This window comes from Monodon monoceros, unplaced genomic scaffold (genome assembly GCF_005190385.1).
Source record: "Monodon monoceros isolate NGI ecotype Baffin Bay Population unplaced genomic scaffold, NGI_Narwhal_1 Super_Scaffold_21, whole genome shotgun sequence".
Lineage (NCBI taxonomy): Eukaryota > Metazoa > Chordata > Mammalia > Artiodactyla > Monodontidae > Monodon > Monodon monoceros.
The window spans coordinates 165,850,181-165,864,677 of NW_021703778.1; the positions used below are offsets into that span (position 1 = coordinate 165,850,181).

A 14,497-nucleotide genomic window follows, 5' to 3' on the forward strand; every position below is an offset into this window, starting at 1 on the left:
CAACACAGGATCCCACTGGTCAAAGGCAACCACCATTAGTAATCATTTGGTATTTTGCCTTCCAGATTTTTTCCTGCTGTGTTATACATATGATTTAGTGCCCAGCTTTTTTTTCCCACTTGGCCTGATATCAGAAGTGTTCTCTCTCTTTTGGTGAACTCTTTGGAGCGTCATTTTTCACGTATAATATTTAATCAGTCCCCTGGTCCGAAAAGTTTTGGTTGTTTCTTATTTCCCTAATCGGAGGACAGGAGGCTTTCCCTGTCCTTTTGATTGTTTTCAGAAATACCAAGCAAAAAGTAAAGGGTATTTTTTTAGGTTCTTGATTTGCTTCATTGAATTATTCCAAAATCGAATGTTCTGGAGACAGGTTTGAGAGCCAGTCAACCCTCTGTGCCTGACCCTATTCGGAGAAGAACATCGAGGCTGTCGTCTGCCTGCCTTGCCCCTCAGTGTGTGACTGGCCCATTAAACATTTGCAAACCAGATTGTTTTAATGTGGTCTGGGCTCCGAGGGTTCCTGAGGAAGCAGGTCCAGGCAGCCAGGGGCCGGACGCAGTGGACTTGGCATCTCACCAGATGCAAACTCCTACTAAGAGTGATGCCTCACTGAGTGTCTACGAGTGACCAGTCCCATTCCACCGATAAGGAAACTGAGGCTCCGAGAGGTTCAGGGACTTGGCAGTGAGCAGAGGCACAGAACTGTTGCCCCTGTGTCCCCTGGGCAGGCTTCAAGCTGGGTGTGTGGGAAGGTGAGCTGCTTGGGTGTGGCCTCCGTCTGACACAGTCTCCCCGTAGGCCGGGGACGTCATCTTCCAGGCTACAGTGGGGAGACCCACCCCAGCAGCAGAATGAACAGATTTAGAAAGCTGCTAGTCACAGACTGTCACAGTGGGAAAGACCTTACAAAATAATCTGTGTAATCACCCCCCTGCTTGCCCTACAGATGAGGAAACTGAGGCCCAGAGAGGGAAAGCCACCTGCTCAAAGGCACATGCTGAGTCAGCGGTCCAGTGTAGGTCTAATAATAGTAATAGTAACGATAGAAAAAGCAACTCTGATGGCAGCTACCGTGGGGGGACTCCAGCTCCGTGCCAGCCCCGGGGCTCAGCCCCAGACAGCACAGAGGGGGACACGCTGCTACTATCCCCGCCTTACAGATGAGGACACCAAGGTGCAGAGGGAAGTGGGGAGCTGGGGGTCAAGCCAGGTCTAACTGTCACTGCCCAGCCTTCCCACTGCCTGGCCCCAGGCTGACATTTGGGAGCCCTGAGGAGACAGCCCCATAGTTGGGGGACGGGGCTCAGGAGGGGCTCATGAGCGCGGTCTGCCTGATGCACTCGACCACAATCAACTTGGCTATTCTTTGGTTCTTGTCGTCTCTCTGGTGGCTCTGGGAGTTGTCACCTGCGTCCCCATTTAGGAGTCTGTGACCTTGGATACATCACTTTGCTGAGCCTCTGTTGCCTTGCCTATAAAATAGGCGTCACATCCCCTGGCAGGACAATTATGTGAGGATCAGGGAAAGAACCGCTGATCGGGGTGCAAACCTCCGTCATAAACTGTAAAGTGCAGTGCACACTGCCACTGAGTAACCGGCATCGTGGGGTTGTGTGCAGAGGGGTAGGGTCGGGACACTCATGCACGACTAGGGACAGGCCACCTCCCTCTCAGAGCTTTAGTTTCCTCACGGTTAATATAGGGTTGGACTAAAAAAAAATCTCTAAATGGCGAGATTCTTCCAGCTCAAAAATTCCACGGCCCTAACACATCTGGGGTACTTGGCAGTTTACAAAGCACTTTTGTATCTGCAACCCCTGAGTTCGAATCCTACCCCATTCCCACCCACTTAATAGCCAATGACCTTGGCCAAGGCTCTTTCCCTAAACTTGGACAAGCCCCTTGCTGGAGTCAGAGCCTGTTTTGTTGTTTATTTAGATGAGGGCAAGGCTGCGAGCTCCGCCTTTCTTACAGGACTGAGGGAGGCGCTTCTGTTTCCGCATCTGTAAAATGGGGCTAGAAATGCCTGTCTAGAGCTGTTGTAAGGATTGAGTGAGCTGATGTTTGCTACGTGCTCTGAACAGACCTGGCATGTGGAAGATGCTATATGCGCTGCTGTCAACATCATCATCATCGTTATTCATCCTTTCCAGGATACTTCCTGAGGCACCTGCCCTTGGCCAGGCCCAGCGCTAGGAGATGCAGATACAGTGGAGGGAAGACTGAGACATCTATTGCAGTCAGAGCACTCCCAGCCTGGTGGGGAGAGAACCAATTAAACAAGCTATTTACATAAATGTACTGAGGGCCATGAGAGCACAGAAGCTAAGGGCCTCTGTGCAGAGACACTCAGAGTCCAGGAAGGCCTCCCGGAGGAGGTGATGTTAAGCTAGATCTGAAGGATGACCAGGAGTTGGACGGGCTCCTGCCCTGTGCAGCGGGGGTGGGTGGGCAGGGAGGCAAGGCCCTGAGACATGGTTGCTGGGGCTCTGGGCAGGGCAAGGTGGGAATCAACTGTCACATTGTCAGGAATTTCATGAGCTCAGCTGGGCTTGAAATCAGCCACGGTGGGAATATTTACAGCACGGAAATTGGCAGATGCTACCAGTTAGTGCTTTTCCCCCCAGCGAGGTCCAGTTGGTAACACGTGCCGGCACACCACTGCCTCTTCCTCCACTCGGTCGGCCTGAAGAAGCCCACCCTTGCCCACAGGTCCCCAAGGGCACACGCGGGGCAGCAGGAGCTCCTTCCTGTGAGCACTGGTCCTGGGCTAGTCCGAGGGAACACCAGGGTGTTTATGGAAAAAACGTTTACCAGGAGTCCACCTGTGCCAGGGGCTCAACGGTGGTGAAGGAAGCATGAATGCGGCTCTCGGGGGCGAGCTTTCCACGTCAGGACAGATAGTCCCAGGATGCTGTACATCAACTACAAAAGGCAGAAATGAAGGAAAAAGGAAGCTGACAGACCTTTGCTTCTCAAGAGAAGCAGAGGGTTGGGGATGAGAGAAACCGTTAAGGTCTTTCTGTTTGCCTTCTGAGGAGTTGGGGATCACCTGAGACCCTGTAGGTGGAAGTACCAACCCCAGACCCAGAGGGCTTCCCTCCGCTCTTCTGCCCTCCCTCTCTCCACCCTTTTCAAGGCTACTGATGCTTCACCTTCTCTGGAATCCATCCCCCTTCTATTTCCTCCTCCTACACCTCCCCCTCCCTCTCTCTCACCCTCCCCCCATCCTCCCTCCCTCCATCTCCTCCTACCTGCATCTCCCCCTCCCTCCATCCCCCCTCCATCTCAGGCACCATCTCCTCTCCCACCTGGCTGCCACAGCCTCTGACTCCCTGCCTCCAGATTTAGCCGGACCCCTCATCACAGCCAAAGCGATGGTGCCAGTCACCCATCAACAACGTCATGCTTTGGCTGTGTCAGGCGTCCTAGCAGAGAAGCCTAGGAAACAGGGCTGTACATGAGCGCTGCACAGTTGAGATCACCCGGTGCTCTTGGGCAGGGTCCAAATCTTCCCCAGGAGTCCTCCTGTGCTCCCACACTTGGGCACCTGGGAGACACCTGAGGGCAGGTGCCAGCTCTCGTTTACCACTGTCCTCACACCACAGAGACAGTGTTGTGAGGTTCCAGTGTCAAATCCCAGCTCCACCAGTTACTAGCTGTGTGACTCTAGACAAGTCACTTCACCTGTCTATGCCTCTGTTTTCTCATCTATAAAATGGGGATAATGATAGTACCTCCATTTAAGATAGGTGTGGATCACCTGAATTAATTCATGGGAGGCACTTAGACTACTGCTTGGCAATCAGAGTGAGACAACTGGAAACTGGGATAGTTGCCTGGATAGTTGATGCTGCTAAGGATTTATTGTTGATTTCTTTTAGATGGAATAAAGGGTATGCGATTATGCTTTTTGAAAAAAAGAGTCCTTATCTTTTAGAGATGCACCCTGAAAGACGTACAGGTTAATGACAGGCATGTGAGATATGCTTCAAATCATACAGAAGAGCTGGGGTGGGGTTGGGTATGGAAGAAACAAGATTGACCTTGACTTGAAAATTATTGAAGCTGGGTGGTAGGTACGTGGAGTTTCATGATGCTAGTCTATCTACTTGTGTGCATATTCAAAACTTCCATAATACTAAGCTAAAAAACAAAATCAAAAATCAAATTTGGGGGTCTGGCCTAGGCCACCTGGGCTTAAAATCCCAGCTCCACCATGCAGGCTGTGCCTCGGTTTGCCCATCTGTAAAATAGGGATGATAATAATAATAGCTCCTACATGCAGAGGTTACTCTATAATGTACTTAGAAACATGCAAACAGAGTGGCAGGCACTTTACATATTGCTGCCAGTCTTCACAACACCCTTTTCAGGGGAAGCTATGCCCATTTTACCAAGAGGCTACGTCGGCTGCCCCAGGTTGTCCAGCCAGACAAAAACCAAGACACATCCCAGGCTTGTCTGGCTCTTGCGTCCAGGCAGGATGTGAGTGCCGGAGCTGGGGACATGGGCCCAAAGTTTCCCTTCCTCTCTGCTTCTCTGTTCTTGGGGAATTCCAAGCTCTGCAGATCAACTCTAAGAAACATGTACCTCTCCCACTCTTTTCTAAAAAACGTATCACACTGACAGAGCCCAGAGCTCTGGAACTCTGAAGGTTGACTCCCTGGATTCCAAGGAGATCAGCCTCCCTCAGTGGAATTGGGCAGAGGGTAGCAGTCATGTGGCTCGGACAAGGCTGGGTTTTTTTTGAAGTATAGTTGATTTACAATGCTGTGTTAATTTCTGCTGTACAGCAAAGTGATTCAGTTATACATATATATCCATTCTTTTTCACATTCTTTTCCATTTATCACAGGATATGGAATATAGTTCCCTGACTATTCAGTAAGACCTTGTTGTTTATCCATTCTATATATACTAGCTTGCATCGGCTAATCCCAAACTTCCACTCCATCTCCCACCCCCCTCCCCCTTGGCAACCATAAGTCTGTTCTCTATGTCTGTGAGTCTGTTTCTGTTTCATAGATAAGTTCATTTGTGTCATATTTTAGATTCCACATATAAGCAATATATATGGTATTTGTTTTTCTTTTTCTGACTTAACTTACTGTGATAATCTCTAGGTCCATCCACGTTGCTGCAAATGGCAACATTGCCTCTGCTTGCATGCTTCTTAGAATGGGGAGCTCACTGCTTCCCCACAGCAGCTCACTTCCCCTCTAGGGACATGGTTCTACAAAGGTCTCCAGAACCACCTGGTACAATCTCTCATTCTCTCAATGAGGAAATGAAGTCCCAGCGTTGTCAAAGCATTTATCCAAGGTCACATGAGGCACTCGGTGATGGAGGCATGACTAGAACCCAGGGCTCTGATGCCCAGAGGCTTGCACCCTTCCATTTTTTTGCTATAGAGCCTCGGACAAGGGAGAGATCTCTGCTGGCTGAGAGGTCAAGGAAGGCTTCTCAAAGGAGGTGACATTTGAGATGGTCCTTGAAGGACGGCACTAGGTTGTGTCTTGATGTCCAAATTCTTTTTGTCCTGCCCACCATGCCTGTACCCTTCCCATGATATCTTACACTGAGCATGGCAAACACATGGGGAATAGAAGTTTGTTGACTGAATGAATGAATGAATGAATGGGCAGGAAGGCCACTCCCGGGAATTGAACAGGTACCAGTCCCTTAGGAGCCAAGGGCATCTTGTGGGGACCCTGTGCAGGAAGGGATAAAACTCCACCTGCCTCAAATATGGTGTTCAACACTTCTTTTGCACGCATCTTAGGCAGGACCCAAATCCCTTCATGCCACGAAGGAGTCTTTTCTCTGTGGTTGGCTCAGAGGCTCCATGGTGTTTTCCTCCCCCATGTTTTATAAACTGGGCTGGATGGGAAGACAGGTCATGACACACACTTGCATGTGGCCAAAGCCCCAGGTCAGCCACCCTCTCCTCCCGCCCCAGCAGGGCCAGGGCCACCCCCGGGGCCACCAGGACATTCAAGGAGCTGGAGTGTCTACGGGGAAATGAGCATCTTCAGCTCACAAAGTCCGAGCCGTTCCTGAGCAAAGGCTTTTCTGGAAAACACACTCCCGCTGGACCCTGAATGGTTTCTGCTTTACCCTTTTGCAAAGATTTCTATTTCTTCCCATTATAAATTATTTACATGCTTGTAACAGAAACCCCAGAACATACAGGAAAGTGGGAAGAGAACATCATTCTTTCAAAACATTTTTAATTGGAGTATAGCTGATTTACAATATTGTGCTAGTTTCTGGTGTACAACAAAGTGATTCAGTTATATATATATATATATATATATATATATATATATGTATATATGTATTTCCTTTTCCAGATTATTTTCTTTTATAGTTTATTATAAAATACTGAATATCTGTGCTATACAACAGGACCTTGTTTATCTATTTTATATATGGTAGTGTGTATCTGTTAATCCCCAACTCCTAATTTATCCCTCTCCCACTTCCCCTTTGGTAACCATGAGTTTGTTTTCTATGTCTGTGAATCTGTTTCTGTTCTGTAAATAAGTTCATTTGTATCATCTTTTAGATTCCACATAAAGGTGATATCATATGATATTTGTCTTTCTCTGACTTAATATGATCATCTCTAGGTCTGTCCATTTTGCTGCAAATGGCATTATTTCATTCTTTTTGATGGCTAACATTCCATTGTATATATACACCACATCTTTATCCATTCATCTGTCAATGAACATTTAGGCTGCTTCCATGTCTTGGCTATTGTGAATAGTGCTGCTATGAACATTGGGGTGCATGTATCTTTTTGGATTAGAATTTTCTCCAGATATATGCCCAGAAGTGGGATTGCTGGATCATATGGTAACTCTATTTTTAGTTTTTTAAGGAACCTCCATACTGTTGTCCATAGTGGCTGCACCAACTTACATTCCCACCAACGGTGTAGGAGGGTTCCCTTTTCTCCACATCTTCTCCAGCGTGTATTATGTGTAGTCTTTTTGATGACGGTCATTCCGACTGCGTGAGGTGGTACCTCACTGTAGTTTTGATTTGCATTTCTCTAATGATTAGTGATGTTGAGCATCTTTTCATGTGCCTATTGGCCATCTGTAGGTCTTCTTTAGAGAAATGTCTATTTAGGTCTTCTGCCCATTTTTTGTTTTTTGTTATTGAGTTGTATGAGCTCTTTGTACATTTTGAGATTAAGCCCTGTCGGCCACATCGTTTTGCACATATTTTCTCCCAGAAGGACATCTTTCTAATCACATAAAGGCAGCAGCTTGTAACGTTTTGGTGTGTGCCCTCACCATTCCTTTGCATGGGCTGTGGGTATGAGTTTGGGGTTTTGAACATGTTCACAATCAGACATTAGCACACAGCCCTGTCTCTACATGGGATGGCAGCAGCTGTAGGATGATAAAAACAAAAACAAAAAAAACACAAAACAAACAAACAAACAAAACACAGGGGGCTTAGGTCCCGTAATTCCAGGACCTGGGTTCAAGGTCGAGCTCTGCCACTAACTGGCTGTGTGTCCTGGGATAATGTCCACCATCTCTGGGCCTCCGTGCCCACTTATATAACAGGGGCCTGATGAAGCAGTGTCCAAGAGCCCTTCCCACCCTAATATTCCAGGATCCTGTCATGTTAACCCAGGAGGAGTTTCCGGAGCAGGAGAAGGAAGGAGGAATATGCTGGGTATAGGAACCCATGCTTCCATTAAGACGGCCACTTGGGCTCTGTCCCCAGTGGCCCCAGACCTGTGAGTGTGTCCCAACCCCTGGTCACCTCTGGCCTGGAAGAGACCCCTAAGAGGCCACTCCTGGAGGAGACGGGCCAGGCCGTGGCTCTTTCTGCAGGCTGGCATTTACTCACTGTGTGGCTTTAGGCATCTCCTCACCTCTCTGAGCCTCAGTTTCCCCCTTTGTCATGAGGGGTTGGAGGTAGACTGAACACTTTCTTTTTAAGTAGAACTTTTTCTCCCAATAAAATTGTTTGCAGAAACCTAATACAGAGCAGAGAGGAAGGAAACCCTGACATGTATAGAGCATTTAAAATGTGTCAGGCATTGTTCTAAGCACTTAATGTTCATTAACCTTCCTATACTCACAGCAACCCCAAAGTGGGTGCTCTTAGCTTCCCATTTGACAGATGAAGAAGCTGAGACCCTGAGGGGTTGGGCTGCTCCTCCAAGGTTATACACAGCTAGTAAGTGTTGGGATTGGGATTCTGAGCTGGTTGTATCTCAGTCATGAAACCCCAGGTCCCTTGTCTTTCCAACCCCTTAGGGACATCTCGGGGCACCCAACCCATGCTTTTACACACACACACACACACGCGCGCACACACACACACACACACACACACACACACTGTGTCTTGCCTTCTGCAGTTCCAATCAAGGTCCAAACCACAACTGACTGGCGAGATTGAGACACTGAGCTTTCCTGCCTCCAAAACCCACATTACCAAAGGGTCCCAGGGACCGAGTCCCACGGGCTGCCAATTTCTAGCCCTGTGCGAATCCCCCTGCCACCTCCACATGGCCAGCTGGGCCCTTGTCTGAGCTGCCCACCTGCAGCTAGCTACCTGCACAAAACTTCTTCCCTTGAGGAATGAAGTCACAGTGCCCCCTCCAGGCCAGGGACAGCCAAGCCTGCAAGCCCACTTAATCCCTCAACTATTCCGAGCGTGGGGGGCCTCGCACCTGGAACTTCGACGACGGGGAGAGGCTTTCTGATGCCTCGGGGTTTGGAGTCAGGCAGACCTGGGTTTGAATCCTGGCCCTGCCTCTGGCTAGCTTTGTGAGCTTGAACTATCTCAGGTTACCTAGCTAGACCTCTGCCTTCGTGTCTGGTATATGGGAATAATGATGTATCAACCACACAGTACAGCCTTGAGGATGTAGCAGGAAGGGCACACAGCAAGTTCTTCCATTTCCCTTCGCCTCTACCCTGCAGATGTGTCTGCTGGGGAGAAAAAGAAAAGTAGGGATCGCCCTGCCCTCCATCAGGTCAGTCAATGATCATTTATTGAGTACCTAATAGGCATCGGGCACAGAACAGAGCAAAGAAGAAGCAACAGAAGCATCTCTGATAGACCTGCCCTAAATGAATGTCACGGAGAAGGAGGGGGGAAGAGAAGGAAGAGAACTCCACTGCTCAAGGGCGTTCAGCAGAGAAGAAGAGCCAGTGGGAGAAATGTATTAACAGCTTTATTGCAAGGAGCTGGATTACTTAGCTGCAGGGCTGGCTAAGCAGGTCCAGAATCCATAGGTAAGGTGGTCAGGAGAGGAAGGCCAGAACTCTTGGATACGCACTGAAGCTGCTGTTCCCAAGTGGAATTTCTTCTTCTGGGAAACCTCAGTTCCGCTCTTAAGGCCTTTCAACTGATTAAGCCAGGCCCACCCAGATACTGGAGGATAATCTCCCTTAATTAAAGTCTGATGAGGTACTTCAATAACATCTACAAAGCCTTTACAGCGACACCTAGACCAGTATCAGATTGAATAACTGGGGACTGTAGCCTAGATATGTTGACACATAAAACCAGCCATCGTAGGCCACTTAAGGAGGAGGTTCCGTGGAAGGGCTGGTGACTCAGCTGGTGTCACCTTCAGGCAGAGGGCCGAGAAGGGCACTCAGGCAGGAGGGGCAGCGCCAGCAAAGGCAGGGGTGGTGGGAACCTAAGAAATATCCTTGGGATCATCCTGATGGAGCCCCATGGAAATACATTACATACGAAGGGATCGGAATCGAGGAATGGGTTCATAAACCACAATATACCAATACAATGCGTTCTTTTAAAGGCATCCTTATGACAACAATGGGACAACATGGAAAAATCCCCTTGATGCGATATTCTACGTAAAACCACAGGAGATGAAAAGCTGGTTGAGTGTGGATATAAAAAGAGCTGTTTGGGGATAGAACTCTGAGAGATTCTAGTATTTTTTAAAAAATATTTATTTATTTAGTTGCACGGGGTCTTAGTTGCAACAGGCAGGCTTCTTAGTTGTGGCATGCAAACTCTTAGTTGCCGCATATGGGACCTAGTTCCCTGACCAGGGATTGAACCCAGGCCCCCTGCAATGTGAGAGTGGAGTCTTATCCACTGCACCACCAGGGAAGTCCCAAGAGCATAGTATTTTTAAATGCTCTTTACTGTGGTCATATTATCTTTTAAGACAAAAAGGGAGATGTTATTTTTTTTAAGGGGAAGGATGGTTTTAGGATATCAGATAAAGTGGCTCACTCGTTAAAACTACAGAGCCCAAGGTGAGGGAAACAGGATGTGCTGAACAGAATAAGCGAACAGTAAGAAACAAGGAACAGATGAAGCCCAGCAGGAGCCTGGGGTGTGTGAGGGGGAACAGTCAGGGAGGCACACCCCGTCCTCGGCTGCAGAAAGCAGGTGGGGAGAGAGGCTCCGCTTCTCAAGGCTCCCCCCCGCTTCCCGCCACCCCACCTCCGCCCCCATAAGTGTTTCCAAAACATTCCAGGCCCACAAAGTGTCCAAACGCAAGAAGGGCCCACGTGGATGTCTAAGGTTGAATGGATCTTCTGATTCAGCTCTTTAGGTGTTCCTGGAACCTAGGTTGAATTCCCAGAACCCCATCCTTCCCCAGCAGACAGCTCGGACCTTTTCTCAGGGAAAAGGAGAAAAAGCCCCTTGGAAACTGTACTCAGGCCACACTTCTCCCTGCAGACAGCATCCGTACTCAGCGATCACATAAAGGCAGATTTTAGAGGAAAACATTTATTCCGGGGAGAAGTCCAGAGAAGGGCTCTGAGCTGAGATTCGGGAGACCTTGGTTCTTTGTAGCTCTGGCCTTGACTCCAATTTGCTGGGTGGTCTGAGAGATTTTACTTATTTATGGAGTAAATGTTTTCCAAGAGACTGGGATGTGCAAAACACAGCAGCAGGCACGGCGGAGGGTGGAAAGACGATCAAGGCAGGTGTATTTAATATAACGGGACAGGAGCATGCGTGCATCCACACACAGACACACACAAGGCTATCACTGTGAGAGGGGATGCAAAAGGCGGAAGGGGACCGCACTCCCGACAGGATAGAACTGTGCGGTCTCAAGGGTTCCCCTGGAGCAGCAGGCTGGTGATGTCCCAGCGACACACTCATCTCTCCATCCAGCTGTGGAACTGTGTCTGCAAACCTCAGCTGGGCTGTGGGTGGGAGAGCAGGCCACGTGGGGGGCTCCTACAGCAGACGGGCCCGCCTGGGGAGTGGAGGTGAAGCAGCACCCATCCTGGACACGTTCACTGCATGCTTCGTGCATTGGACATGGATTCACTCATCTATCCCTCACAGCCGCCCTAGGTGGTGAGGGCTCTTTTTATACTAACCCCCATTTTACAGTTGAGAAAAACGAGGCACCACGAGGTTACATAATGACCCGATAGAGGGGGACCCAATTCCAGGTCTGGCTCCAGAGCCGGTAAGCCTGACCGCGGGGCTGGGTTTCCCGTTTGTGACGTGAGTTTCCAGCTAGACTCCTCGGGCTGTGTTTCCCTCATTCGGTCATTCCACGCACAGGTTCTGACGTCTATGTCACCTGTACAGCTACTTCTTTAATAGCAACTCACTTCTGAACTGGTAATTCCATATCACCAACTTAAATGGAAAATGCGTATCATTTGTCACCAAAAAAAAAATCCTGTAAAAATAAATACAATGGGCGAGAAACAATCCGGTTAAAGTCTGGCTAGATTTGGGGGCCAGCCCAGGCGCTGGGCCTTCTGTCTTTGTTGAAAGGTGGGTTATAAACACCAGAGAGATGCTGAAGACACTTTCTCCAGGGCTAACCCAGAGGAGTGGCTCAACGATTCGAGGTTATTTACCATCCAGTCCACAACCCTCGCTTTGGGAAATACCTCCTATCTCCAACACACCGCCACAAAACATGGAGCACGAGTTGGCTACAGGATCAGGGGCTCCATACAAGGCAAATCCTGGTCCTTGAGAAAGTGACACTGTGTGTCCTGGGGTGGCCACAGCCGCAGAGCCCTCAGACATGGATTCTTGGGGAACCAGAACAGACTCCCTCTGAGGCTAAAATGGAAATGCTCTCTGCAGCGCCAAGAGCCAGTGTTTATGTGATTCAGCCAAAGGAAATACTTTTTTTTTTTTTTAATTTATTTAATATTTGGCTGTGTTGTGTCTTCGTTGCTGCGCGCAGGCTTTCTCTAGTTGCTGCAGGCGGGGGCCGCCCCTCGTTGCGATGCGCGGGCTTCTCACCCCGGTGGCCTCTCCCGTTGCGGAGCACGGGCTCCAGGCTCGCGGGCCTAGCCGCTCCGCGGCACATGGGATCCTCCCGGACCAGGGCTTAGAACTCGTGTCCCCTGCATTAGCAGGCGGACTCCCAACCACTGAGCCACCAGGGAAGCCCAAAGGAAATACTTCTAAAGTAAGTCTTCTTGGACCAATTTTGAGGGAGAATGTTAGATGTTTCTTCTAAAGCATCAGTTTGCAAAACAAGGGGAAAGCCCAGCTGCGGAGTCATCGGCCCAGCGCCCGGACTCAGACACGAGGATCAGAGTAGAGGCGGGAGGCGGCATGGGTCCATCCCCCCCGCCCCACCCCCGCTCCCACCCCCAGCTGTGTCGATGAGGACTCCGAGGCGCAGGGAGCTAAAGGGACTCCCTCAAATAACACCCAGAACTGTACACCTGATTGCCACCACCCTCAGCGCCGATGTGCCCGCCACACCACGCCCGCGCCCTTCCCCCAACAGTCCTTTAAATAGTTCTCTGACATCTGAGTTTATAATCCCAAGATATATTAGTCAGCGTCCAGTAGGAAAGAGAGGGCACATTCAAACCAGCTAATACTGGTTAGCGGAAGAGAATTTTAACAGAGGGTCTATTTTCTGCCTGTAGACAGCGCGTAGGGACACCGCCAGGGCCTCAGAGCTAGAGCAGCAGAGGTCTCGGCAGACGATCCACTCGTCCCTCCCTCCCTCCCTTTGGGCCTGAGGCCTGAGTGGCAAGAGGAGGTGGCATTTATCAGCATCACTGGACAGCGAGTTGGAAAGGGCCCCGATAGGAGCTGTGAATCGGGCCAGGCCCAGCCAGCCCCTGGAGGCCCCCAAAGGAGGGAGCTGGGAGCCGGCACCCCATCCTCATTCTCCTCCCTCCCTCGGCCTCCTGCTGGTGCCCCCATGGGCCAAAACCCATGGGAAGCCAGATGGCACCATCTCATCCCCAGGGAGTGGTCTCCACACTCCCGGGACAGCGCTGGGGAGAAGCAGGGGGTGATGGATGCTCCCACACGTGGAGCAGATGCAGAGAATCTAGAGTCGCCTCAGACTCCTACCTTCCCCCTGGTCCTCAAACTGCCTGCTCTCTGCACATCTGAAAGAGAAAAGCCCTCAGCTTTGTTTCGAACGGGAGAGCAATGCTGACAGTCATTAGCAAACAATTAGGGTCCAGTTGGGCTGATCCTGCCAGATCTGGGGACACCTGGCCGTGCAGACCCATAACAGAGGGCAGTGAGGGAGGGCTGCCATCCCCCCAGGGTGACAGAGTTGGGAGACCCTGGGTTAGCTATGCGGCTGTCGCTGTCTTGGTGGAAATGGTGACCTCAGCAGGCAGGCTGAGGTCCCTCGGCTGGACAGAGAGCGCCATGGGGGCAGGGGAAGCTCGGCTTCACTCTTCCCCACCTAATCTCCAGCACCAGAAAAACACTGAATAATTGCCGTTGAGGAATGAATGATCTGAGTACATGACCTCTGACCCCTAGTTGAATTTTCTTTCCATGGGCCCAGCTGGGCCCCTCAGAAAAGCATTCTACTAGGTCTTTCTTCCCTTCCCCTAACCCCCCTCCTCGAAAAATCAAAAGGACTTGCTGTGCATTGCGTCTCTTGCAAGTTCGAAATCCTGACCTCAGCTTAGCTTGGGGGTTTGGGGAAACCTTTTCTGGGTGTTAACTGAAGATCTTTGGTTTTATTTCCTGCTTACCAACCCCGTCTTTTTTTTTTTTTTTTTTTCCTAATGTGTTCAAATTTCCAGAATTGTCTGCTAACTGATCTCCACCTCCCACAACTGCATTGGGAGAGCTGGGCTTCTGGAAGCCGGGTGCGCAGGGTCTGCACAGACTCCTCTAGCTGAGAAGCTGCTGAAACCTAGGGCAGGGCAGATGCGTGGCTAAACACACGCACACACGCACACACACACGCATGCATGTGCCCAGCTTTTCACGCCCTTCCCAGACAGCCAGAGGTCACATGGGATACTGGCCCGAGCTCCAGGTCTGGCACCAGAAGGGTTGAAGTCCCACCTCCACCTCTTACCAGCAACGGCACTTGGATAAGTCACCCCACCTCTCTGCACCTCGTTTCTTCCTCTGCAAGGCAAGCGTGCGGCCAATGCCTACCTCCCTGAGAGTGCAGTTGAACTTGAAGAGGGAGAGGGAGGTTGCATCAGTGCAAGCCCCACGGGGCAGAAAGGCCGGCACTTTTCCCCGGGGCTCAGGTGAG

At 50.1% G+C, this 14,497-nt stretch overlaps 1 protein-coding gene across 1 annotated transcript in view; it reads left to right on the top strand.

The window, feature by feature from the left end:
- Positions 1-14,497, top strand: part of BDKRB2 (bradykinin receptor B2) — a 37,156-nt gene that overhangs the window by 16,085 nt on the left and 6,574 nt on the right. The gene's annotated exons all lie outside the window — the stretch shown is intronic.